At 35.6% G+C, this 25,748-nt stretch overlaps 1 protein-coding gene across 1 annotated transcript in view; it reads left to right on the top strand.

The window, feature by feature from the left end:
• Positions 1-25,748, top strand: part of AstA-R1 (allatostatin A receptor 1) — a 152,294-nt gene that overhangs the window by 74,525 nt on the left and 52,021 nt on the right. The window contains exon 2 of the mRNA XM_089697738.1: positions 19,679-19,725. The gene's annotated coding sequence lies outside the window, so the exon portion shown is untranslated. The remainder of the gene's footprint in view (positions 1-19,678; positions 19,726-25,748) is intronic.

Genomic DNA, 25,748 nt, shown 5'->3' with positions numbered 1-25,748 from the left:
TAAGTTTTTCAAGCACTTTGCCCCCTACTAGAAGTATGGCAAACTAGTAACGCGGTACTAATAATGGACACATTTTATCAAATACTTTCCAAAAATCCATAAATCGTTTAGCGAAAAAAAAATTGCTGATTTTCGGCGGTATGGCGACCATTCAGCAGACAGTTCCAGTCTGAAAAGTATGGAATGGCGATTTTCGTACATGGCTACTGGACGATGATTACCTGTGCAAAAGTTAGCCTGGTACAAATGGTTAAATTTTTTTTAATCAACGCTGAATGCGTTGATTCGTCGGTATTGTGGGCTCTAAATCACACCGGAAAAGTATGGCATAACACTACCGCCTACTTCTTTTTTTATGGGCTATCGGTAAATCCTAAAACTAATGTGTTACAAATCGTTTGACTTCGTAATTTATCCGATGAGTTCGACTTAAGCTCACGCGACTAGACTGCCGGTACCACTGTTCTGACCATCATTTTTCTTTTTGTTATTGCGTACTAAGACCCCTGTAGAACCGCCATCCTGTTACAAATGACCCAAAATTTAGAGTCAGTATCTCCCGGCGTTTTGGACGCAAAATATACGATTGAACAGCAATTAATCTTTTTTAAAAAATATTCAAGGCACAGGGAAAGTCTGGTTACTGTTTTATTATAGGTATGTGTTTTCTGATAATATTTCACTGTCAAAAATTATCGACACTGGATATAATTCAATGACGCCTTACAAAAACAAAACTAATTTACAAACAGATTTTTATATCTTTACATACCTATTTTTAACTTTCATTTCATGAACTGCTCATGTAAATACCCATTACAATCTGGTTTAATTTAACAAAACATTCAATTCGGTGAATTTTAGCGTTATTTTGCAAAAAAAACCGCACGTACAGTCCCCCGTCCGAGTCGAACTGACACCGTCAAATTTCGTCGAAAATATGCAATAGAGGTGAGGTTTTATGTGGGTTTTATTATAAATTCGAGTTTTTTCTTGATAATTTAACGATAATAATGAAAATTGAAAAAACAATCAATACAAATTGTTACAAATATCATAACATATTTTTTGGTATAAATTTCATGTATAAATATGTAGCCGTTTTCTTAACAAAATGCGTTTTATGTTCAAAAAGGGGTTGATTTGTATGTATTTTTTTTATGTTTAGGCCGTTCTAAAATGAAAAGTAAACAATACACTTTGTTAATTATATCCTTGAGTATCACATATATTTTTTTTAACACAATCGTACCAACAGTTTCCTCAACAAAATTCAATATGTATAAGGTGTTTTTCGGTTTTGACCATAGTAATCCCCTTAACAGTTTGAGCGCACCGTTATAGAATATGTACCTAAGTATTAAATTACGTTAGTTTACATAGTAACAAAACAAAAACACGATGACTTTCTTTCGCGCTCGGTACCACAAACTAAGCATGTTAATGGTACGTGGCCCGCGTCACTTGACCCCCCGCGAGTTCCCCTCCTTTGCTATGCGAAAATACATTCGTCGCCCTGCTGTAGGAAAAATTGTAATACTGTGGCCTGGGCGTTATACACGCCCAGGGAGTTCCTGAGTGCCGATAGACGTCCGTCTATCGGCATTTATAACAAACTAGCTGTTGCCCGCGACTTCGTCCGCGATTACGTCGTTTTAGGTCATTCGTCGTTTAAAAAAAATACGTGACACTTTATTTTTGAATGTTCTTAATTGTCTCTTATAAAATTTAACTACATTAAAATTGAACACTCTGAAAATCTTAAAATCGGAGAAAATTGAAAATCTGAGGAAAACATGAAGGAATGTGATTTAAATTCTACATTACTTAGTATTTCAAATAATAATCTAAATTAAATGTAGATTAACAGTTTGAGCGCACCGTTATAGAATATGTACCTAAGTATTAAATTACGTTAGTTTACATAGTAACAAAACAAAAACACGATGACTTTCTTTCGCGCTCGGTACCACAAACTAAGCATGTTAATGGTACGTGGCCCGCGTCACTTGACCCCCCGCGAGTTCCCCTCCTTTGCTATGCGAAAATACATTCGTCGCCCTGCTGTAGGAAAAATTGTAATACTGTGGCCTGGGCGTTATACACGCCCAGGGAGTTCCTGAGTGCCGATAGACGTCCGTCTATCGGCATTTATAACAAATATCACCATCTTGAGGAAAAGCTTCTAATGTCGATTTAAAACTGCATACATACGAATTAACCTGATGAAACATGTTCTAAAATTGTGAAATGAGTTCAGTTTTAAATTCGAGAAATATTGATAATTCTTGTATTCGACTATTCGTTGTAGTCGAATACAAAATATATTTAAAGAAACTTAGGTTGGCCTTCAGGCAAAAGGGATCCTATCAAATGGTAAACTTGACCTGGTATCTTAAAAGTAAGCATGAAAGGACCTTCTGATAATTGTTGAGCACCAAAGGATCATTTGAAACGCACTACTATAAGAGCGAATATTGTCTAAGAACTGTTTAGATTGCACGTCATGTTCCTCTAAAAGTAGTGATTTCAAAGGTTCCGGTGTATCTTCAAACGAAAGCCGACTCCTTACTCCACTTTAAAGCATTACAAAAATAACATACTACGTTAATATCGCCTATACAGAAGATGATCTGTAATCAATTGTGAGGTTATAAGAAAACCCACTTTTATATTTGTCGGACCCCACCACCGAATTCGTAGATTGATCTTCTATGTTTACCTCTAAGTCATTAAGACTATGCGAAATCTGTCTGCAGTAAGAGGGGCCTCTCGCTATTCGTCCGTTTCCAGAGACCGAATAGTTTCAATTCTTAATCTTTCATTAAACAAACTTAATAATCGTTTTTGTCTCAATTAATTGTAATATTCGCGTCCCTACTCTAGTCATTGCTTATGCTCATGTTCATCTTCAAGAGATCGAATAATATTATGGTGCACCCTATCATTTGTCAAACGGTCTTCATATTGAGTAAAAGTTTCAGATTCTCGAGATAAAATGTGACGGCCGTGATCAGCTGTGAGACGTTATACCCTCTCAGTGAAGGTTTCGGTCTCACGGGATAGTACATATGCCGTTCGCGGTCAGCTGTGAGCCGCAATTCTCGTTGTGAAGCGGTTTCAGGTTCTCGGCATAACACGTGTTGTTTTCGGCCTAGAGTATACCTCTAACGATTCTTGAGAACTCTTATTTCTCATTTTCTTAGCTTTGCTCGAATTTCGAGATAAAGATTTTTTATGTGGCACTGATGCATGAAAATAAAAATTGAGTTAAAACGGACTGAGAGTGTTATAGACAAATATAATCAGAAAGCTTCGAACTCCTAAGCTATCGGAAGTTACACGTGTTATTGTGAGTCAACCATAAAAGATAGACATTTATGATGTCGGGAGATATTTTTTATATAATAAGGAGAACATTTCTTTCATACATGATTTCTGTGTAGCTTTAACCATTAAGGTTGCACACGCGACGAAAGCTTAAAAATGGAGTTACTGCTCTGCTCAGGAATAAGAAAAATAATTGTACCAAGTTTCGTTTAAATCCGTCGAGTAGTTTTTGTTTCTATACCGGTTATACGGACAAAAATTTTACTGTTTGCTTCTTTGGCATCAGTGTCGATCCCTAATCACCCCGTGATAGTTATTTAGGAAATATATTTCATGTACAGATTTAATATACCTAAGTATACATAATATATTTAGATTCCAATTTCCATGTAACGTTAAATTCGACTATACAATAACTAACAGACAACGCAGGTTACTCTCGTTTCCGTAAGTTGAGGCGGCTACATATTCGGTCCTCATAACATCACTTTTAGTGAACGAAACGACAGCGCGGTTTAATTCGATGCCAACACCATCAGAAAAAAGGAAATATTTTTAATTGTGAAAAAATATTATGATTTACACTATTTTAATATAAAATATATGGCTGTGAGTGTGTAAAAATAAATCCAGCTAGTTTCACATCACACTTATGTTTATAATTAGCTATACGACATGAAAATATACATATTAATTACCAAGCAATAATCATACAGGTAAATACTGAACAAAAGTATTAACAGTCAAAGTTTATTTTTACTAACATTTAACAACACCCATGTAAATGATGAAGAAATGATAATTATCAACGAACTAACCTTTTCTATAATACTTAACACAGCACATTTTTTAAATTATCTTGCTCAACTCTGCTCAAAAATTTGAGGGTTTTGTTGGAACTGTAATGTGTCAAAACTATGATATATCTAAACTACGATACAACTTGCATGCGGAAATGCTCATTACAATCAGTGAATTTAAAGAATAACTAACAACAACTATTCAATTTTATTGAGCTGATGAATATCTTTTGCCTGGAAGAGATCACCGCCGCCTAATAAATATACTGTGTTTTCTTATAAAATCGTAACATAATTTCTTTTATCTACTAAATTTTAATAAATAAGTTCTTTTTGTTATTTTTATCTAAAAATGATCTTGAGCTTATATTAGGCAAAAGTATACATTAACTTTTTATAATTTCAGGACCGCACCTTAAATGGGGTGCTCGGAAAATATGCCTACGGATTATTAATAGAGAAATGATACCTACACAACAAAGTTATGTTGGTTCCATTTTATTTATAAAATATAATGAAAATGGGCAAATATAAAACATATTATGTAAAATGATTAAAAATAAATAAATGAAGCAACTACGATTCAAAGAAAACATCTTTTTCAGTGTGAAAATGCCCTAAGCAATCCTGGATGATGAGTAGGTATAATATCATGTACTCTCATCCCAGTACGGTCGGTACCTCGATAGCCATAACGATAAATATTATAATCAGATAACAGCAAAGTCAGAATAAAAATCATAACTTGTACAGTTGTGAGTGCAAAATTTATGTTTCATTTGGCAATAACATTTTTTTCGGTACTAAAACGTAGTAGTTTGATATGTGGTTGGCTGCCCCTCCTCTCCTTCCTGAAAAATATCCTCCAAAATTACCCGAGATACTTCCAATGATTGAACCATACGTTGGACATTAACTTCAGTCAAAAATTGACGAAGCGGATGATTACTAATTTCCACTTAATCCTTGCTGCCACTATCTTCATCATCAAATCATCAATTTTCAAGTGGTGTTGTAAAATTGTCAGCAGAAATAGTCTTCCAAAGGCGATATAATTTTATGAACATTGAATCTGTAAATAAAAAATCAAACGTTAATAATTATAAATCAATAAAAAAAGCTACTTACAAATAAAATTTTATCAACAAACTACTGTTCCCAACGCACCTCAAAATCTTGTAAAAGTCAAAAAGAATTCATCATTTTATTATTTCATTCTAAAAGTGTAATATAAAACCATTATAAAACCAATAAAAAACATGAATTGCTATCATTATAAAAATAAATACCTATAAAAGTAACAACTTACCTTTTGTGGGAACGCATGGTGAAAATTCACAAAACACGAAGATTGAATTTGATATTTTTGGTTTTATGACATTTATTTTAATTTTATTTATTTATTTATTTATTTACTAGCTGTTGCCCGCGACTTCGTCCGCGATTACGTCGTTTTTCGTCATTCGTCGTTTAAAAAAAATACGTGACACTTTATTTTTGAATGTTCTTAATTGTCTCTTATAAAAATAAACTACATTAAAATTGAATACTCTGATAAGAAAATCTTAAAATCGGAGGACATCGAAAATCTGAGGAAAACATGAATTTGATTTAAATTCTACATTACTTAGTAATTCAAATAATAATCTAAATTAAATGTAGATTAACAGTTTGAGCGCATCATTATATAATATGTACCTAAGTATTAAATTATGTTAGTTTACATAGTAATTTTACTAAAAACACGATGACTTTCTTTCGCGCTCGGTACAACAAACTAAGCATGTGTTCGGAATAGATAAAATAATTAAATGGTCACACTGATGCGGAACCGCGATGTATTCAATTGGCTAGTCGACTACATCACCTGGTGAGGGAGCTGCATTTGTGGTACGTGGCCCGCATCACTTGACCCCCCGCGAGTTCCCCTCCGTTACTATGCGAAAATACATTCGTCGCCCTACTGTAGGAAAAATTGTAATATTTTAAATTCGAGAAATATTGATTTCTTGTATTCGACAATTCGTTGTAGTCGAATACAAAATATATTTGAAGAAACTTAGGTTGGCCTTCAGGCAAAAGGGATCCTATCAAATGATAAACTTGACCTTGTATCTTAAAAGTAAGCATGAAAGGATCCTCTGATAATTGTTGAGCACCAAAGGATCATTTAAAACGCACTACTATAAGAGCGAATATTGTCTAAGAACTGTTTAGATTGCACATGTTCCTCTAAAAGTAGTGATTTCAAAGGTTCTGGTGTATCTTCAAACGAAAGCCGACTCCTTACTCCTCTTTAAAGCATTACAAAAAGAACATACTACGTTAATATCGCCTATACAGAAGATGATCTGTAATCAATTGTGAGGTTATAAGCAAACCCACTTTTATATTTGTCGGACCACACCACCGAATTCGTAGATTGATCTTCTATGTTTACCTCTTAAGTCATTAAGACTGTCGAAATCTGTCTACAATAAGACGGGCCTCTCGCTATTCGTCCGTTTCAAGAGACCAAATAGTTTCAATTCTTAATCTTTCATTAAACAAACTTATTAATCGTACTTGTCTCAAATAATCTTGTCTCAAATAATGGTAATATTCGCGTCCCTACTCTAGTCATTGCTTATGCTCATGTTCATCTTCAAGAGATCGAATAATATTATGGTGCACCCTATCATTTGTCAATCGGTCTTCACATTGAATAAAAGTTTCAGATTATCGAGATAAAATATTATGCCATTTGCGATCAGCTGTGAGACGTTATACCCTCTCAGTGAAGGTTTCGGTCTCACAGGATAGTACATGCCGTTCGCGGTCAGCTGTGAGCCGCAATTCTCGTTGTGAAGCGGTTTCAGGTTCTCGGCATAACACAATATGTTGTTTTCGGTCAATAGTAAGCCTCTTACCTCTAACAATCCTTGAGAACTCTTATTTCTCATTTTCTTAGCTTTGCTCGAATTTCGATATAAAGATTTTTTAGGTGGCACTGATGCGAGTAAATAAAAATTAAGTTATAACGGACTGAGAGTGTTATAATCATCAATCATCATCATCATCAATACATATAATAAAATTGTGGAAAAGCGATGTCTGTACAATGAAAATATGTAGAAAAAAATTAGCAGGTGTTATTATTAAATCGATCTTGAACCCAAAACTGTAGTTAAAAATTTTTTTGTCTGTTTGTCTGTATGTTTGTGCACGCTAATCTCAGAAACGGCTTATCCGATTTAGATGCGGTTTTCACTAATGTATTGTGGTAATCTTCATTTAACAGTTAGTGTTTATTTCATGTCAATCGGTTCATAAATAAAAAAGTTATGACAATTTATAAGTAATCACGGCGAACATTTGCTAAGGCATTCTATTGTACACTGTACAGTGTACGATAAAACGTAATTTATCTGTTATACGCTACAGTTATTCCTTTACATGTCCAGATGATCATATCAAAATTCCCCAAGGGTTTGGGGGTAAGCTGAGGTAGTAGGGGGGGCGGGGTCAAATTAACATTATGGTTACTTCTAATAGGTAAATTTTCCACACAAAATGTCCTATTATGTCGTATTATATTTTTAACCCCCGACGCAAAAAGACGGGTGTTATGTGTTTGACTGCTATGTATTTCTGTGTGTGTGTGTGTGTCTGTCTATGGCACCGTAGCTGGCTAACAGGTAAACCGAATTAGATGCGGCTTTTTTTTGTTAGGCAGCATATTTTCCGACGCTGGTTCTTAGATAAATTGTATCGAAATCGGTTCATCCACTTATTATACCTACATAGGGGTAAAAGTGGGAATGAAAAAAATGATATAATAATTTATTTTTAAAGATCGTTGGGAAGTTTATGAAATTATTTATTCCTTTTTCTATACACTTTTCTTCGTCTAAACGGTTAAGTTACGTGCTCCCTCTCTCTCTCTTCAGCCTTTAGTTACGTGCGTGAGACAGGAAACATCTAATTTGGATTTGTTGCTGGATTTGATAAAAATTGAGTATCGATTAAGCTGATCAGTGGCTACACCATACATTATTAAAAACATCCATTTAAGAAAGGAAGGAAATAGAATTTGCTCCTCTCCCCCCCTGGTTCCTAAAAAATAATATGACATAATTTAAAAGAAATTTTACGTAGAATTAGTTATATAGGCATTTCTTTTTTGATTTTCGATATTATATATACTAATCATAATTTTTAATTACAATATTATGTAGTAACTATTTGGTATAGGTTAGGCATTTCATTTCTTGATTTTCTTTAATAAGTTGGTACGTAAGTTTTTTAGCTCAGTTTAGTAAGAAATTTTAATAACAATTCTTTTAATTATTTATGGTAGTACGTATTAACTCAATAATTGTATGTTAAGTAGTAATTCAGCATGGGCGTAGCCACGGTGGGGCTGGGTGGGGCGCTTACCCTGGCTTTGATCTGGTAGGTACCAATTGTGAAGGGGAATGGGCGTGGGCGTTGGCGTGGGCCTGGGAGTGGGCGTGGGAGTGGAAGCATGAAAATAAAAAAAAATTATTGTTGCCCCACCCTGAGCCCATGGTCATAGGTCCCATAGTCACTATTCCACGCGGACAAAGTCGCGGGCACAGCTAGTAGACAAATATAATCAGAAAGCTTTGAACTCCTAAGCTCAACCATAAAAGATAGACATTAATTATGATGTCGGGAGATATTTTTTATATAATATGGAGAACATTTCTTTCATACTAATAATTGTACCAAGTTTCGTTTAAATCTGTCGAGTAGTTTTAATTTCTATAACGGTTATACAGACAGACAGACGGACAAAAATTTTTGGCGTCAGTGTCGATCCCTAATCACCTCGTGATAGTTATTTAGGAAATATATTTCATGTACAGATTTAGTATAAGTATTATTCATATAATTAGATGCCAATTTCCATGTAACGTTAAATTCGACTATACAATAACTAATAACAGACAACGCAGGTTACTCTCGTTTCCGTAAGTTGAGGCGGCTACATATTCGGTCCTCATAACTTCACTTTTTGTGAACGAAACGACAGCGCGGTTTAATTCGATGCCAACACCATCAAAAAAAGGAAATATTTTTAATTGTGAAAAAATATTATGATTTACACTATAAATACTATTTTAACATTAACACAAAATATAAGACTGTGAGTGTGTAAAAATAAATCCAGCTAGTTTCACATCAAACTTATGTTTTTAATTAGGTATACGACATGAAAATATATTAATTACCAAGCAATAATCATACAGGTAAATACTGAACAAAAGTATTAACAGTCAAAGTATATTTTTACTTACAACATGTAAATGATGAAGGAATAATAATTATCAACGAACTAACCTTTTTGTATTATTGTTTATAAATATAAATTCATAAACAATAAATTTATAAAGAATAGAAAAAATTCGACCACTAAAGAATGCTGGTTCGAGTCCCGCCTCGTTATCGAATTTTTAAAACACGAAGATTTTTAAAAATGTAACCAATGAACACAATTAATATTAGATTAACTGTAATGGTGTCTAGTTTGACTTAAAATAATAAACATCTACCCTCACTTTTAAAAATGTAGTATATTCACACGAATTATAAGCGCACCTTATAGGGAAGGGAAGATATGGGTTAAAGAGTTAAATAAATAACATAACATAATTATATTTAAATTATTAATTTTTAACATTGTGTTCAGTAGTGTTAACATGTAAATTGATTTGATTTTTACGAAATCTCATAGATGGCGCTGTTTCAAATTTGTATACTAATAAATTCATTAAACTGATTCTCTGCCCAAATTACGTAAATGACATAGTTTTTATTGTGTAAAGCTAGATAATAGCATGGCTTACCCGAAACCAACATTTAAACATGAGTCTTTAGATTGTACGCTGTCGTAATACACGGAATACGTAAGAAAAAAAAAAGGTTCACAGCTCCTCCCCCGGAGGTGATAGCATGATAATATGTTTAAAAAAGCCTCACCCGACCTGTTAGTAATATTCATGCAAAATTTGAAGTCAATCTATGCAGTACTTTTCGAGATTAGCCTGGACAAACATACAGACAAACAGACAAACAGACAAACAGACAAACAGACAAAAATTCTAAAAACTATGTTTTTGGCTTCTATATCGATTATAGATCATGGATTATGTATTCTTTTAAAAAAATATTCAATGTACAGTTTTGACTTTCCTACGATTTTATTATATGTATATAGATTCAAATGCTTTATAAATATAAATTTATAAATAATAAATTTATAAAGAATAGAAACATTCGATCACGAAATTATGTGGGTTCGAGTCCCGCCTCGTGATCGAATTTTTTCTATTCTTTATAAATTTATAAAACACGAAGATTAAAAATGTAACCAATGAACACAATCAATATTAGATTAATTGTAATGGTGTCTAGTTTGACTTAAAATAATAAACATCTACACTCACTTTTAAAAATGTAGTATATTCACACGAAATATAAGCGCACCTTATAGGGAAGGGAAGATATGGGTTAAAGAGTTAAATAAATAACATGATTATATTTAAATTATTAATTTTCAACAGTTGTTCAGTAGTGATAACATGTAAATTGATTTGATTTTTACGAAATCTCATAGATGGCGCTGTTTCAAATTTGTCTTTATACTACTAAATTCATTAAACTGTTTCTCTGCCCAAATTACGTAAATGACATAGTTTTTATTTTGTAAAGCTAGATAATAGCATGGCTTACTCGAAACCAACATTTAAACATGAGTCTTTAGATTGTACGCTGTCGTAGTACACGGAATATGTAAGAAAAATAAAGGTTCACAGCTCCTCCCGCGAAGGTGATATCATGATAATATGTTTAAACTATCCTCACCCGACCTCTTAGGAATATTCATGCAAAATTTGAAGTAAATCTATGCAGTACTTTCTGAGATTAGCCCGGAAATACATACAGACAAACAGACAAACAGACAAACCGACAAACAGACAAAAATTCTAAAAACTATATTTTTGGCTTCTATATCGATTATAGATCATGGATCAAGTATTCTTTTAAAAAAATATTCAATGTACAGTTTTGACTTTCCTACGATTTTATTATATGTATAGATTAAATATATATAAAACTAGCTTTCCGCCCGCGGCTTCGCCCGCGTTTTCAAAGAAAAACCCGTTCCCGTAGGATTTCCGGGATAAAACCTATCCTATGTCCTTTCTCGGGTATCAAAATATCTCTATACCAAATTTCATGCAAATTGGTTCAGTAGTTAAGGCGTGATTGAGTAACAGACAGACAGACAGAGTTACTTTCGCATTTATAATATTAAGTATGGCTATAACTATTTGACGCATCGTAAGCTTGTCTGCTATCAAAAGGTATTTAAATGCCATTTTGGTAATATTTTTACCCGACTGCCAAAGAAGGAGGGTAATGTTTTTCGAGTGTATGTAAGTATGTATGTATGTCTTTTCCTTTGTGACCACCTGTAGCCTAAACGGCTTGATGGGTTTTGATGTATGAGGTATCGTTAGATTTGTCTTGATTACGGGAGTGTCATAGGATACATTTTATCCTAAAAGTCCCACGGGATAAAGACATAATAATATTTTTTCTAAATTTCCCCTTAAAAAAATATGTATGCGGTATCATTAGATTCATTTCAATCACGGGAGTAATTAATATAGGATACGTTTTTTCTCAAAATTCCCACGGGAACATGTTAATTCTGCGTCAACGCAAAGCAACTCATGCGTTAGCAAGCAAAAAGATAGGGCGTGGCCTGGCATGCGGCGCGCGGCGCGGTGCGGAGGGGGATATGCTCGAGTATACAGCCCGATTGCGGGCACACGCATGAGGGCACACGTCGTTGACGGTCGTCTCTAAATAGCGATTTTTTCGATACTTCGTCGTCTGACGCGAAACTTATAAAGTATAAATAACTCGTTCTTTTTTTTTTCTTTCGTGTTTCTCTCTTTAAATTTATTCGTTCTTTCTAATTAATTAACTCGTTCTTCCGTTCTTTTTTTTGGTTCTTTCTTAAATTCTTCATATTAATTAATAATATAATAATAATTATTAATAAAATAACTAGGTAGGTAGATATTTTTGGTTAGTTTAAGTAACATACTTTTAAACAATCCTCACTTATTCTTTTTGTATTTTTTTTTTAGTTATAGTTCAACTGTTTTTTTTTATTATTATTAAGTACTTCTCCATTAGTACTGATTTTTTCGGCAATAGGTATCAGATCATTTTAAGAAATAAAAACATACAATATGGGATTATCTCGCAAAACAAAAAGGGCTCAGGCTCGGGCTAAAAAATTAAAAGCCGAATCTCCTGAGGCACGCGAAAAAAGGCTTTTAGAAGCAAGAGTAAGAATGTCCCAATGGTACAGCCAACTTTCACCTACTTCACGTCAAGAGCTTATAAATAACAAAAGTACCCGTAGACGTACTTTACAAGCACGTGAGTCTAGCGTTGATAGGGAACAAAAGCGGCGTAGGCTTGCAGCTAGCAAATCTGAAAAGAGAGCTGCTGAGTCCCCGTCGTCTCGTATGACACGACTCCAGCAGATGCGGGAATATGCCACAAACGTTCGTGAACATGAGTCTCCATCATCTCGCGCTGCTCGACTCGAGCAGATGCGGGAGCATGCGGGAAATGTTCGCGAACACGAGTCTCCACCAACTCGCGCTGCCCGACTCGATCAGATGCGGGAGCATGCCGAATTAATTCGTGAGCATGAGTCTCCATCATCCCGCGCTTCTCGACTCGAGCAGATGCGAGAGTATGCTGTGCAGTCTCGTAACAACGAATCACCTGGCTCGCGTTTAGAAAGACTTTCGGCTATGAGGTCACAGTCTCGTGTTCGACGGCAGTTGTTTACAAATAGTGATGCCACATTCAATGAAGCGATTTCTCAAGTGGCGGATGTGGTGTGCTACGTATGTCATAAGCTTCTATACAAGAAACAGTCACGCAGTATCTTAACTGCTAATATTACTGTTCTACCACAAAATGTTTCAGACCGCATAGATTGTTGCAATAGATGCGCCAACAAATTGTCAAGGAATCAGTGCCCGTCAAATGCATTTTGGAACAACATGACTGTTGCACCTATTCCGCCTGAAATTGAATGTCTATCAGAGATGGAGCTGCGGCTCATTTCTCGGATAAAACCGTTTATAAAAGTGGTGCGTCTGGGTGGTCGTTACGGACAACAGGGATTTAAGGGGCAAGCCATCCTCTTTGCACAGCAAGTTGAAGAGATACCTGAACAGCTTCCATTGAATATAGCAAATGCGGGAATAAGTGTGGTCACTGAAAATTTAGATAACGTGACAAACAATCGACGATACTCGGTAGACATCGAAAAAATTAAGAAAGCATTAGAGTGGCTATTGCGAAACAATCATTTGTACTCTAATGTGCAAATTAATACTAACATTACCAATGAAGAGATACGGTCAAGTATTCTGGAGGCAGTTATCACATTAGAAAATGCAGATCACATTAGAAATGAGCCAAAAAATCACTTCAAGGCTTTGGGACATGACCGTCACATCTTGCGTGGGTCTTTTCACCAAGGCAGTGATCGGTTTGAAGAGGAATCCCGTGGCCGCCAGTGCACGGCTAATGCCGCCACGGCTATCGCCTACTCCAGTTCCAAACCATTAAATGAATGGGCCCCATCTGACTTGGATCGAATTTTATTAGCTGGTAATACATATTTCAACAGGTGCATGTCACGACTTGCAAACAGACCGCAATTTTTAAATACTGAAGAGCTATTACCCGCAGTTTCTGTGGCCGCTACAGAATTCGAATTAAATATACAGCCCGATGTTGTCGTTGGAGTTGTTAACTCGAGTGCGCCATCTGACGTTCTTGAAGGATACTTCCCTAATTTGTCTTCGGGGATTGAATATTTTTTTACAACACACGATAAAGGAATTATTACATGTCAAACAAATATTGCATTGGCGGTAATGAAAGTAATCGTCGAACGCAATCAGTCTCCCGATGTCGAGATCCCAGAATATTACTTATTCGACTCACATTCTCGGGGACCCAAAGGTTATGTTGCACCTAACAGAGGAGCCTCCATGTTGATGAAGTTTGCAAATCAAGGCGATTTATGTCAACATCTTGCTGTTGCACTACAGGTAAGAGGCCATCGAGATATGCAGTATAGTATCACAGCTATAAATGCAACACCCTTGGTCATCCCAAATGAATCGCCAGTACTGAATGAACAACACGACACTCAGATAGTTAGCGACGGCAATCTGAATAGCAGTGATCCTGTTCACGAAGAACACGCGTTTGTTACTACAGCTCTTATGCCGATTGATACTAATATTCCAGATCTAAACGAAGTTGTTTCGAACGCTAATACCGTAGAAGAGAGACCAATACCTATCTACGAACTCAAACGGAAAACTGTGCCCCCGGTCAGCGTCTTGAGAGAGCAAAGAGCAGAAGAGCTAGCGTGGATAAGGTTATTCCCAGATGGTCGAAATGGGCTTAGGGAACAAAGACCCGTTCCAATAACACCGCTCGATTACTACCAAACTCGAGTGATGAGCAATGACAAACGGTTCCAATTTAACGAGTACATATTTTACGCCCTCTCGTTAGTAGAACTTTGCAAGGCTCAACAAAATGTTTCAGTCTGTGGCCGGTTGCGTCAGGATGGAGCTGAGCCCACAGATGTTGTACAAAATGTGCACCTGGTAATGCGCAACATACGTGGCACGTCCGCGTACTGGCACAAAGCGTATACGGATCTTCTTGCCATGGTGAAAAATTTAGGTCCTCCTCATTGGTATCTTACTCTCTCTTGTAACGATTTAAATTGGCCCGACATGCTAAAAGCCCTTTTAGTTGCCGATGGCCGCCCAAATTTTTCTTTTGAAGATTTGACCTTCCTTGAAAAGCAGCACCTTGTCGAGTCTTACCCAGTCACGTTATCAAGACAATTTATGTTGCGCCTAAACACTTTGTTTACTAGGCTGAGAAGAGAAGAGGATCCGATTTTAGGAAAGAAAATTATTGATTTTTGGTGGCGCATAGAATTTCAGCTACGAGGTAGCCCTCACGTTCACATGGTTTTATGGTGTGCTAATATGCCGGCTTTTGACACCCCTGAAGGTATTCAGTTGCTGGAGCGTGTTGTCACGTGTGAGGTTCCCGACGCTGAGGACGACTCAGAGATGCATGATTTAGTCGTTCAGTTACAAACACATCGACACACTCAAACATGCTTCAAAAATAACCGAAACGTTTGTAGATTCGCTTTCCCGAGACCAGTGTCTGAAAACACTACAATCTTAGACGACGAGCAAGCAATGAGAAATGGTGGAAGATTTTATATATTAAAAAGAACAGATTCGGAAACCATGATAAACTGCTACAATTCGAGATTATTAAAACTGTGGCGCGCCAATATTGATCTACAGCCTTGCGGGTCAGCTTTAGGTGTGGCGTACTACATCTCAAAGTATATCTCAAAAGCTGAACCTGCAGAGGTCTCTAGATCAATAAGGCAAGCTATAAGTGCTGTAAGAGACCGCGGTGGAAGCAACTTAAGACGGCTGGTTTTTGCTATCCAAAACGCAATCTTGTCTCACAGAGAAGTCTCTGCCAACGAATGTGCGTTTCGATTGTGTCATTTAAAATTAAGAGATAGTTCACGTAAATGTGTTTTCGTAAACACTTGCGCGCCTGAACAAAGATACCGAATGCTTAGGATTGACACAGAAAGTTCCGAACCGTACAAAAATGTATTTGATAGGTACGTTCACAGACCTCTTTCTCTGGAGCAACTTAGTTTAGGTGAGTTTGCGATTTGGTACGAGGTTGTCTCTACTAGAAACGATACAGAGGAGGATGAACAAGATGCTGATGCCTATGATGCTGAGGATGAGGACGTGTCTAGTCGTCGATACATTACCTTATTAGACAACGTAGGTAGGATGAAAAAGCGGACACGTCCAGCTATACTCCGAACGCGTTATTATACGCTGTCTTCAGACCCAGAAGCATATTACTACTCATTGGTCCTGACTCATATTCCGTTCCGAGCAGAGGAAGAGTTGTTGGATGGTTTTAATACTGCAAAAGAAGCTTTCTGGGCCAAAAGGCATCGACTACGTCCGCTGCAAGAAGGTTTTGACGCCGAAACTATGATGCGGTGGGAAACTGAGATCCAACAAGCTATAAGCCGCATTGTGGCAGAAAACTTGGCAGCAGGAACCGTTGAGGAACAAAACGATGACGCAAATGACAACAATGACGTTCAGCCTATTGAACACATACTCGACGACGGCGGTCATAATATTATGATCGAAGAAGTCGAAGATGAACCAACTGACATAGGCATGCCAGACAATCAGTTTGAAACATTTGTAGCTTCATTGAACATGAGTCAACGACAACTGTTTCAAAAAATTTCCCAAAAGTTATTGGACGTGTCGAATTCTGATCCGTTACTAGTTTTTGTTACTGGAGGAGCTGGTACCGGAAAAACATTTACCTTAAAAGTTATGACTGAACAAATTCGTAGGTTGAGTAACACTGAAATAGGTAAAAACGTGATTGTTACTGCACCAACTGGAGTAGCAGCCAGACTAATCGGTGGAACTACACTACATTCCACTTTTGCGCTACCAATTGAAAAGGGAAGAAATGAAACATTACGCCCACTAACAGGTGAAAGGCTGCAAAGGGAGCGACAAAAGTGGAGGCATATAAATTGGCTCATCATCGATGAAATATCAATGGTGCCCTACTTAACACTGCGAAACATTCACATTCGCCTCCAGCAACTAAAACAGGATCAAGGGAACTTTGGTGGTATCAATGTAATTTTGTTTGGAGCTCTCATGCAGTTACCACCAGTTTCCAGAATCACCGGTGGTTCTTACTGCTTCCGACAGCCGTCGAACTTAACTGGTGAAACAAATCTGTGGCAATTGTTCAGCTTTTGTGAATTGCCACAGAATATGAGACAGGCAGGAGACAATACCTTTGTGGACATTCTCAATAATATTCGTGTTGGTGAGTTAACGATGGACCAACTTGAGATCCTGGACAGCCGCAGAATTCCACTAGAGGGTCCATTTGCCGATGGAGAGGCAGTTCGAATTTTCCCTACTACGAAACAAGTCGATGCTTATAATTCAGCCATGACTAAAAAGTTGGGCAAATCGTTAAAGCTCTACCAAATAAACGCTGTTGACATCTCCCTAGAAGCTAAAACCTACGGTCAGTGCCCTCGCAAACAATACATTTCTGACGACCCGAACAAAACAGGGGGCATTCTCGGCACACTAACTATTGGAATTGGATCTCGCGTGATGTTACGCCGCAACATCAATGTAAACCACGGTCTGGTGAACGGTGCTATGGGTATCATAAGAAGAATTGAGTGGCCTTCTCTTCGCAGAGAGCAGTTAGAACCAGGTGAGTTACCGCAGGCAGTATTCGTAGAGTTCGACGATCGTTCTGTTAAGGGCAATGAATTGGGTGTGGGGGTTCGCATAGAGCCCTCCACTGTCGACTTTGATGCGCTTCGCGGACAAGGGAAGATTGAACGTCGGATGCTGCCTTTGATACTTTGTTGGGCTGTAACGGTACACAAACTGCAAGGTACCACCTTGGATCGGGCTGTCGTGGACCTATCAAACGTGTTTGCAAAGGGCCAGGCTTATGTAGCCCTAAGCCGTGTTAAAACACTTGCTGGGTTAGCAATAAAAACACTTGACCCAAAAAAGCTGTTGGACCGGCCCCACGACGAATGTTCTTTAACTGAACTTAAACGTTTGCGGGATCTTCAGCAGTAATGACTCACCTAATTCTTTTTCTTCTTCACTACCAACAGCCCAGATTGGCGGTAAATTTATGTTGCGGAGTAACATCACTCGTAATCTAAAGCCAAATGTCGTCGAAATAATTTAAAATGGTACTTACATATACATAGTCTTCTACATCTACAACATTTTCGTTAAATAAAAACAGCTAAAAAGTTATAAATAAAAAAATTATTATTAAAAAAACAAAATACCCGACTGCACACTAAAAAAAGAGTAAAACAAGCCCCACAATAATATTGATCAATCAAATGCTAAAAACTAATTATGTAATACCGTTTAAACAATACCTATATTAAAATACACTACAATATGTGTTCGTAATCGATAGTTAAATAAACAGAAACTTATTTTGAATACAAATTTACTGAATATAATTTATAAATGTTGATGGAAAGCATCGCAGGCGGGGACCACCTTGACCGCCACCAACGAAAATTCTGCTAAATGGTGCACAACCGAAATGACTATAAATAAGCCTCTGTTGGTCCCCGCCTGCGATGCTTTCCATCAACATTTATAAATTATATTCAGTAAATTTGTATTCAAAATAAGTTTCTGTTTATTTAACTATCGATTACGAACACATATTGTAGTGTATTTTAATATAGGTATTGTTTAAACGGTATTACATAATTAGTTTTTAGCATTTGATTGATCAATATTATTGTGGGGCTTGTTTTACTCTTTTTTTAGTGTGCAGTCGGGTATTTTGTTTTTTTAATAATAATTTTTTTTTCATTTCATTATTCTTCACTCCAATTGGTCATAATGAAAAATCATTATTTACGAAAAAATAATATTCAACACGAAAATAATTATATCATTCATGTTGTTTGTAGATAAGCTCGTTCAATGCAGAATTCTTCAGTTTTGTAATAATATTATGGGCAATAGCCAATAATGAAGATTATAAATGGATAAACTGAAGATTTTTAGGGTTCCGTAGCCAAAATGGCAAAAACGGAACCCTTATAGTTTCGTCATGTCCGTCTGTCCGTCTGTCCGTCTGTCCGTCTGTCACAGCCGATTTACTCGGAAACTATAAGTACTACAGTGATGAAATTTGATGGGAATATGTGTTGTATGAACCGCTACAAAAATATGACACTAAATAGTAAAAAAAAGAATTGGGGGTGGGGCCCCCCATACATGTAACTGAGGGATGAAATTTTTTTTTTCGATGTACATACCCGTGTGGGGTATCAATGGAAAGGTCTTTTAAAATGATATAAAGTTTTCTAAAAAACATTTTTCTTAAAGTGAACGGTTTTTGAGATATCAGCTCTCAAAGTCGTAAAAAGTATGTCCCCCCCCCTCTATTTTTATAACTACGGGGTATAAAATTCTAAAAAAAATAGAGGTGATGCATGCTAATTAACTCTTTCAACGATTTTTGGTTTGATCAAAGTATCTCTTATAGTTTTTGAGATAGGTTGATTTAACTGTAATTTATTATATTTGCTGCTACGGAACCCTTTGTGCGCGAGCCCGACTCGCACTTGGCCGGTTTTATTTTTAATAAATGGTACCTACACTAGATATTATCATTATGTAGTTATCATAAAAACTTACTCATAAAATAAACGTATGAGAATTTTAATTTGCGTGATACTTTGATACATCAACCATTTAAATATATAACATTTTAATTTTAATTAATTCTTGTTCCAGATATTCGTGATGGACCTTTCAAAAGGAATACGCAGTTAGAAGCAGCTGTAAGTAAAATTAATTACCCTCTATATTTAAAATTTTTAAATTATTTAACTAACCTAAAATAATACTACAATAGATAATACTACAAAATATAAAAGATAATTATCTAATTGCTGATCAAAAAAAAAATTATAAAATCGGTCAAGCAGTTTCGTTATAGGAATTTGGTTACATCTAACGCTAAAATTTTATGATGTTTATTATACATAATATTATGTACTTATCTATACTATAATATACTATAATATTATAAAGAGGAAAGGTTTGTATGTATGTATGTATGGTTTTCACGCATAAACTACTGGACCCATTTTGATGAAATTTGGCATAGATAATCTTTAGACCCTGAGAAAGAACATAGGCTACCTTTTATTGCGAAATATGTACCATGGGCGAAGGCGGGGCGGACCGCTAGTATATTATATTATGTAAACAGCCATTACTCTACACAATTATTAATCAGATTCTAACTCGATTCTTCACACATGACGCGACGGTATAAATTATAATGACGTCATACCTCTTGATATAATAATTCACGACTGTTAGCCCTTTATTGTGTGTTATTCGTATTTTCCTGTTGTTTTTAAACTCAAATTTATTGTTCTTGAATATTCTCACTTCTATCTATTGTAGATTATCGATTTCTAACAAGATTTATTACTGCATAGTAGGTAGTTACAACAATTTTAGATATTAAAAAAAACCTTTTTAAAACTTAACGAATCAGGTTTTCTTCGTTCATCTATCTTGAATTCATCAATTAGTTTGGTTGATTTATCAATTGTATATGAATTGCACTTTTAGTTCAAATTGATATGTGTTCTAATCTTTCAAAACATTTTACCTCATTGGATGATCATGAAAAGCTTTTAAACATCTTTGAAAATTTCACGCCATAGAATAAAAAGAATAGGTAAAAATTTCCATCTCCTAACGAGAAACGTAACAAAAATTCACGTGTGTTTTCAACAAAATCAAATGTATCAAGCTTTTGCCCATTGTTTTTAAAAGGATTCGTTGTTTCTGCGTTTTGTTTTGTGTTTTTTGCGACTGTTAACATTTCGTTAAAATTTTCGAGTGTAACATCGCTATTTCAGATTTTTTCTGCCGTTTTATCATAGTTTAGTTACGACTGTTTTGAAACTTTTAAATGGAAAACTTTCGGTTATAGTGCTGTAGTACACAAATGTGCAATTTACGAAATAAGAGATGAACCCATTTTAAAGCCTCTTAAAATAATAATCGGAGATAGTGTTACAATAAAAATTTACTTTTCGAAAGACAACTTATATCAAAAGACAACTTAGTATTAAGTTTATATATTATGTATATCAAATCGATAACCTAAATATTCCGCTACATCATTTACTCCGCCGTCTGTCTGTCTGTATCCAGGCTGTATCTCATACTCAAACCGTGATAGCTAGAAAGCTGAAATTTTCACAAATGACGTATTTCCGCTGCCGCCATAACAACAAATACTAAAAACTATTACAACACACACATACACAATATTCGCATAAATTAAATTAACGTCTCAAAAATACATAAAGGCATCGCATCGCATAATGATATAGGATGCAGGACAAAGAACTAGAAGCCTTTCGCATTCGAAGAAATAAAACAGAATAAAATGGAGAGCTTTTGTTGTAACGTGACGCTCGTTCGTTAGCTTTTATGGACATAGTGTAGTAGTTTCACGTATAAAGGGCATACAATCTTGTACTAGTAAGGGTATTAACTTAAAATTGGTATCAATTTTTACTTAACCATTAAGACATTATTGCAGCTATAGTGCTCTATTTTGTACCAAAACCTAAAGATTAATCGGTGAAAAATTCAGAATTTTTTTTTTCTTTAAATAGATATACGGTTTTCGGTCGAGAACGGCGACCCAGCTAAGATTTGGAAATTTCTTAAGTCCTTAGGAGTTGGCAAACAGCAGCAACTATCTCTCCCTCCTAACACTAACATTGATTTAATGAACAACCACTTTACACATAATTCTCTTGTATTTAATCCAGAACTTAAGTCACGCACATTGAGTAATCTTTCATCTTGTCCAACTCCTCAATATCAACCGTTCACTTTCAAACAATTCACCGTATGTGGTGTTAAGAAGAGCATATCATCGATTTCATCCAAAGCCGTCGGTAGTGATAGCATCGGTCGTAGTATGATCCTTCCTATCCTAGATATCCTTGCTCCCGTCATCACTTACATATTCAACTCCTCTATCAGTAACGGAATATTTCCTAATGCCTGGAAAGACGCCCATGTCGTTCCATTGCCTAAGAAGCCAAATCCTTCTTCCTTCTCCGACTACCGTCCCATCTCCATCCTTCCTTTCCTATCCAAAGTTCTTGAACGGTTAGTTCATGAACAGTTAAGTTCTTTCCTTAATAAAAACAATATTCTAAATACCTTCCAATCCGGCTTCCGTCCTGGACATAGTACGACTACTGCTCTCACCAAGATCACCGATGATATAAGGGCAGGATTAGATGATAAGCAGCTCACCATCCTCACATTACTTGACTTCAGTAATGCCTTCAATACTGTTGATTTTGACATTCTAATGGGACTGTTACGCTCAATTAACATATCTCCATCGGTGATTGTATGGTTCGAAAGTTACTTGTTGGGACGCCAGCAAAGGATCAAAATTGACAACACTTTTTCTACATGGTCTGATATCACTGCTGGTGTTCCACAAGGTGGCGTCCTCTCTCCTCTTCTCTTCTCTATATTCATAAACTCTATCTCACTTTCCCTCACTTCCTTCTCACACATGTATGCAGATGATCTCCAAATCTACACGATGTCTACGTTTGAAAATTTACCGTCTGCCATAGCTACTACAAATAACGACCTTTCCTTGATTATGAATTGGAGTAAAGCACATGGCTTAGTTGTTAATCCTTCTAAGACTAAAACGATTCTCATTGGCAGCTCTTCTTTCATATCAAGGATAGGATGGTCTAGTTTACCCCCTATTACTGTAGACGGTAACATCATACCATTCAGTGATAGCATCAAAAGCTTAGGCGTCACCATTGATCGGACGTTATCTTGGCAACCACAAATCAATGAGTTAAATAAAAAAATCTTTGCCTCATCTCATTCACTCATGAGAATTCGTAACTTCTTGCCCATTTCCACCAGAACTTCTCTTGCACAGTCCCTTCTCCTTCCCATCCTGGATTATGCCGATGCCTGTTATCCCGACCTGACCGAAATCCAGTTGGACAAACTTGAGCGACTCCAAAATGTTTGCATACGCTTCATATTTGGCTTGCGCAAGTATGACCACGTCTCTCAATACAGGAAAAAGCTCAAGTGGTTACCAATACGTCAGCGTCGGAACTCCCACCTTCTCCAACTCCTATACCGTGTCCTGTTCCATCCTAATACTCCCAGTTACCTTAAGGAAAAATTCCAATTTCGTGAGAGTACGGATTTCAACCTCCGATGCTCTGAAAATGTACTTTTAAAAATTCCACCTCACAAGACCAAATTTTATCATAATTCGTTCCATGTTCAAGCCATACTCCTGTGGAATGCACTTCCGATAACCATACGTCGCGCTAAATCTCTGCACATATTTAAAAAACTAATTTTTAACCATTTCTTCAACGAGCTGTAATATTTTTATTTATACATAGTTATGTATTATGTATCATGTATGTATGTATGTAAGTATATATGTATGTATGTGTATTTATAGCATGTATTTATAGTATTGGTATCTATTTTAATATATATATATGTATATGTATGTACATATTTTTTTTATTATTATTATCATGATTTTTTTTTTTTTCTTTCTCTTTTAAATCAAACACCACCCATCTAATTCTAATTCGTATGACAAATCCTATCCAAAGGTTGCCTGGAAGAGATCGCTTATAGCGATAAGGCCGCCTATTTAACATGTTAATATGATTTTCTTTTTTTGTTCTTTTATTTTTGTGTATATTCTTTTTTTTTGTGTGTGTTAAATAAAGAATTTAAATAAATAAATAAATAATAAATAAATATACATATATATTGATTTGTACAGTACCTGACCGCCTTGACCGCCTCCTTGGTATAGTCAATAGTGGTTGACGCGTGAGCGTAACGCGCGGGCACCTAGGGGTCCTCGGTTCGATTCCCGGTGGAGACGAAGAAAAAAAAATGTCTCGGTCTGGCAGGACACAGAAGACTGATCACCTACTTGTCCCTAAAGAAAATCGATCAGTGAAGTGCAGGTAGGCAAAAAGAATGTATAATGCATCTGCCCCTGCATTATACATCTATTTGCCTACACATGGGGACATGGGACTTCACAGTACCTAGTTTTTTACTAGGGATATACTCTCCATTAAAAACAACAAAAAAAATCCGTCTTGCGGCATATTTTTCTAAGTTTTTCTATCCAAAATAATAAACAAAATGCAAACTAATAAGAGATTAATAAAAATAAACAAGCACACATTTATTTGTATGGAAGAAGCATTTACCCACATCATAATAACTATTAGCAATGCAGCTGCGAATTGCATTGTCTAAGCTTGAATACAATTGTAGAGAATTAACATTTCAGCTTACAGTATCGAGCTAGCAATGTAATTCTGAAGTTAGTAGGCTGAGTACACACTAGGCGCTTTAAGTATATTCTGTAATATATGTATAATGTGCAAGTTTAGTTGATAATATAAATGACTTAAAGAACAAATAAGTTTTATACAAACCTCTGTTTTCCATTTACAAAAAATGTAGCTCTCCCCTTCACTAGGACGCATTTGATGCAGGACGTAATTCAGTAGAAACTTTGAGGTAGTAGTAGTAGGCACAAGCGTTGATATTGCAGTCAGTCGGTCATTCAATTATTATTATTCACTTATCATATTCGTATTTATATCATAGTCAATGTTTAAACGAAAAGTGCACAGATCATATCACATCACGTTTTAGAAATAGGCAATATTGAATTAATTTACTTACTTTAGTTGTATAAAACATCCTACATTTATCTTTAGTTTTTCTTGTAATGCTGTGTACATCTATAATTGGGTTAAGCATTAGAATATTCTTACTTTGTATTTATTATTAAGGAATGATGTATCTATCGATGTACCCAAATAAATAAATAAATAGTCATATTTTTATATAACTACATATATACATTTTAATTATGAAAAGTGATACCCAGAAATCAAAAGATATAAAATCTTAAATAGTAAATACAGTATTAGCTTTCTAACGTGTTTAATAGTCCTTTCTTAGCTGCATGATGTAAGATTCGATAAAAAAATTACGACGTTTTAACCGCGTCGTGTGTAAACAGCCTAAACCACAACAAGATTTCGTCTTATCACGAAATGTTGCACAAGTCGATATGTAATTAAATAAGCCATTCCTCATGGCTCAGTGATTACTCAGGATTCTTGCGTTAAGGATCGTCGGTTCGATCCTAATTATGGTTATTATGTATAAATATCTACTTAGTCTTTGAATGTTTGTCTTATATTTTACTAGATGTGCCCCGCGGTTTTACTCGCATTGGTCCGCTCCTGTTGGTTTTAGTATGATTATATAAAGCCTTGTCTTCCTCGATAAAAGGGCTTTCTAACAGCGAAAGAATTTTTCAAATCGGACCAGTAGTTCCTGAGATTAGCGCGTTCAAACAAACTAACTCTTCAGCTTTATAATATTAAGTATAGATTTACACATCTGAGGAAAAAATTTTAAGATCATAAAAATACAATCAAGCAAATATTTTGTTGAACTTGGAATCCTTTGAAACCGCCATTAATTTATATTAAATTGAAAATAGCATTGCTTTTAAACTTGAGCTTCGTTATAAATTCCATTTTAAGAATAATACTATACTCAGGATTTAATTAAAACGCAAAAGGAATATTATAAAGGTTTTATAGATTTCATATCGTACTTTGTATAGAGCCATATAAAAAAGAAATGAAAAAAAAATAATTGATAAGCCAATAGAAAGGCTTCTCTTCTTTTTATTTCTAAT

This window comes from Colias philodice, chromosome 8 (genome assembly GCF_061535455.1).
Source record: "Colias philodice isolate Cphi_HAF_F1 chromosome 8, ilColPhil1 Martin Lab GWU primary, whole genome shotgun sequence".
Taxonomy (NCBI): domain Eukaryota; kingdom Metazoa; phylum Arthropoda; class Insecta; order Lepidoptera; family Pieridae; genus Colias; species Colias philodice.
The sequence above is the reverse complement of the archived record's forward strand: the minus strand, read 5'-3'. Positions and strand labels throughout refer to the sequence as shown.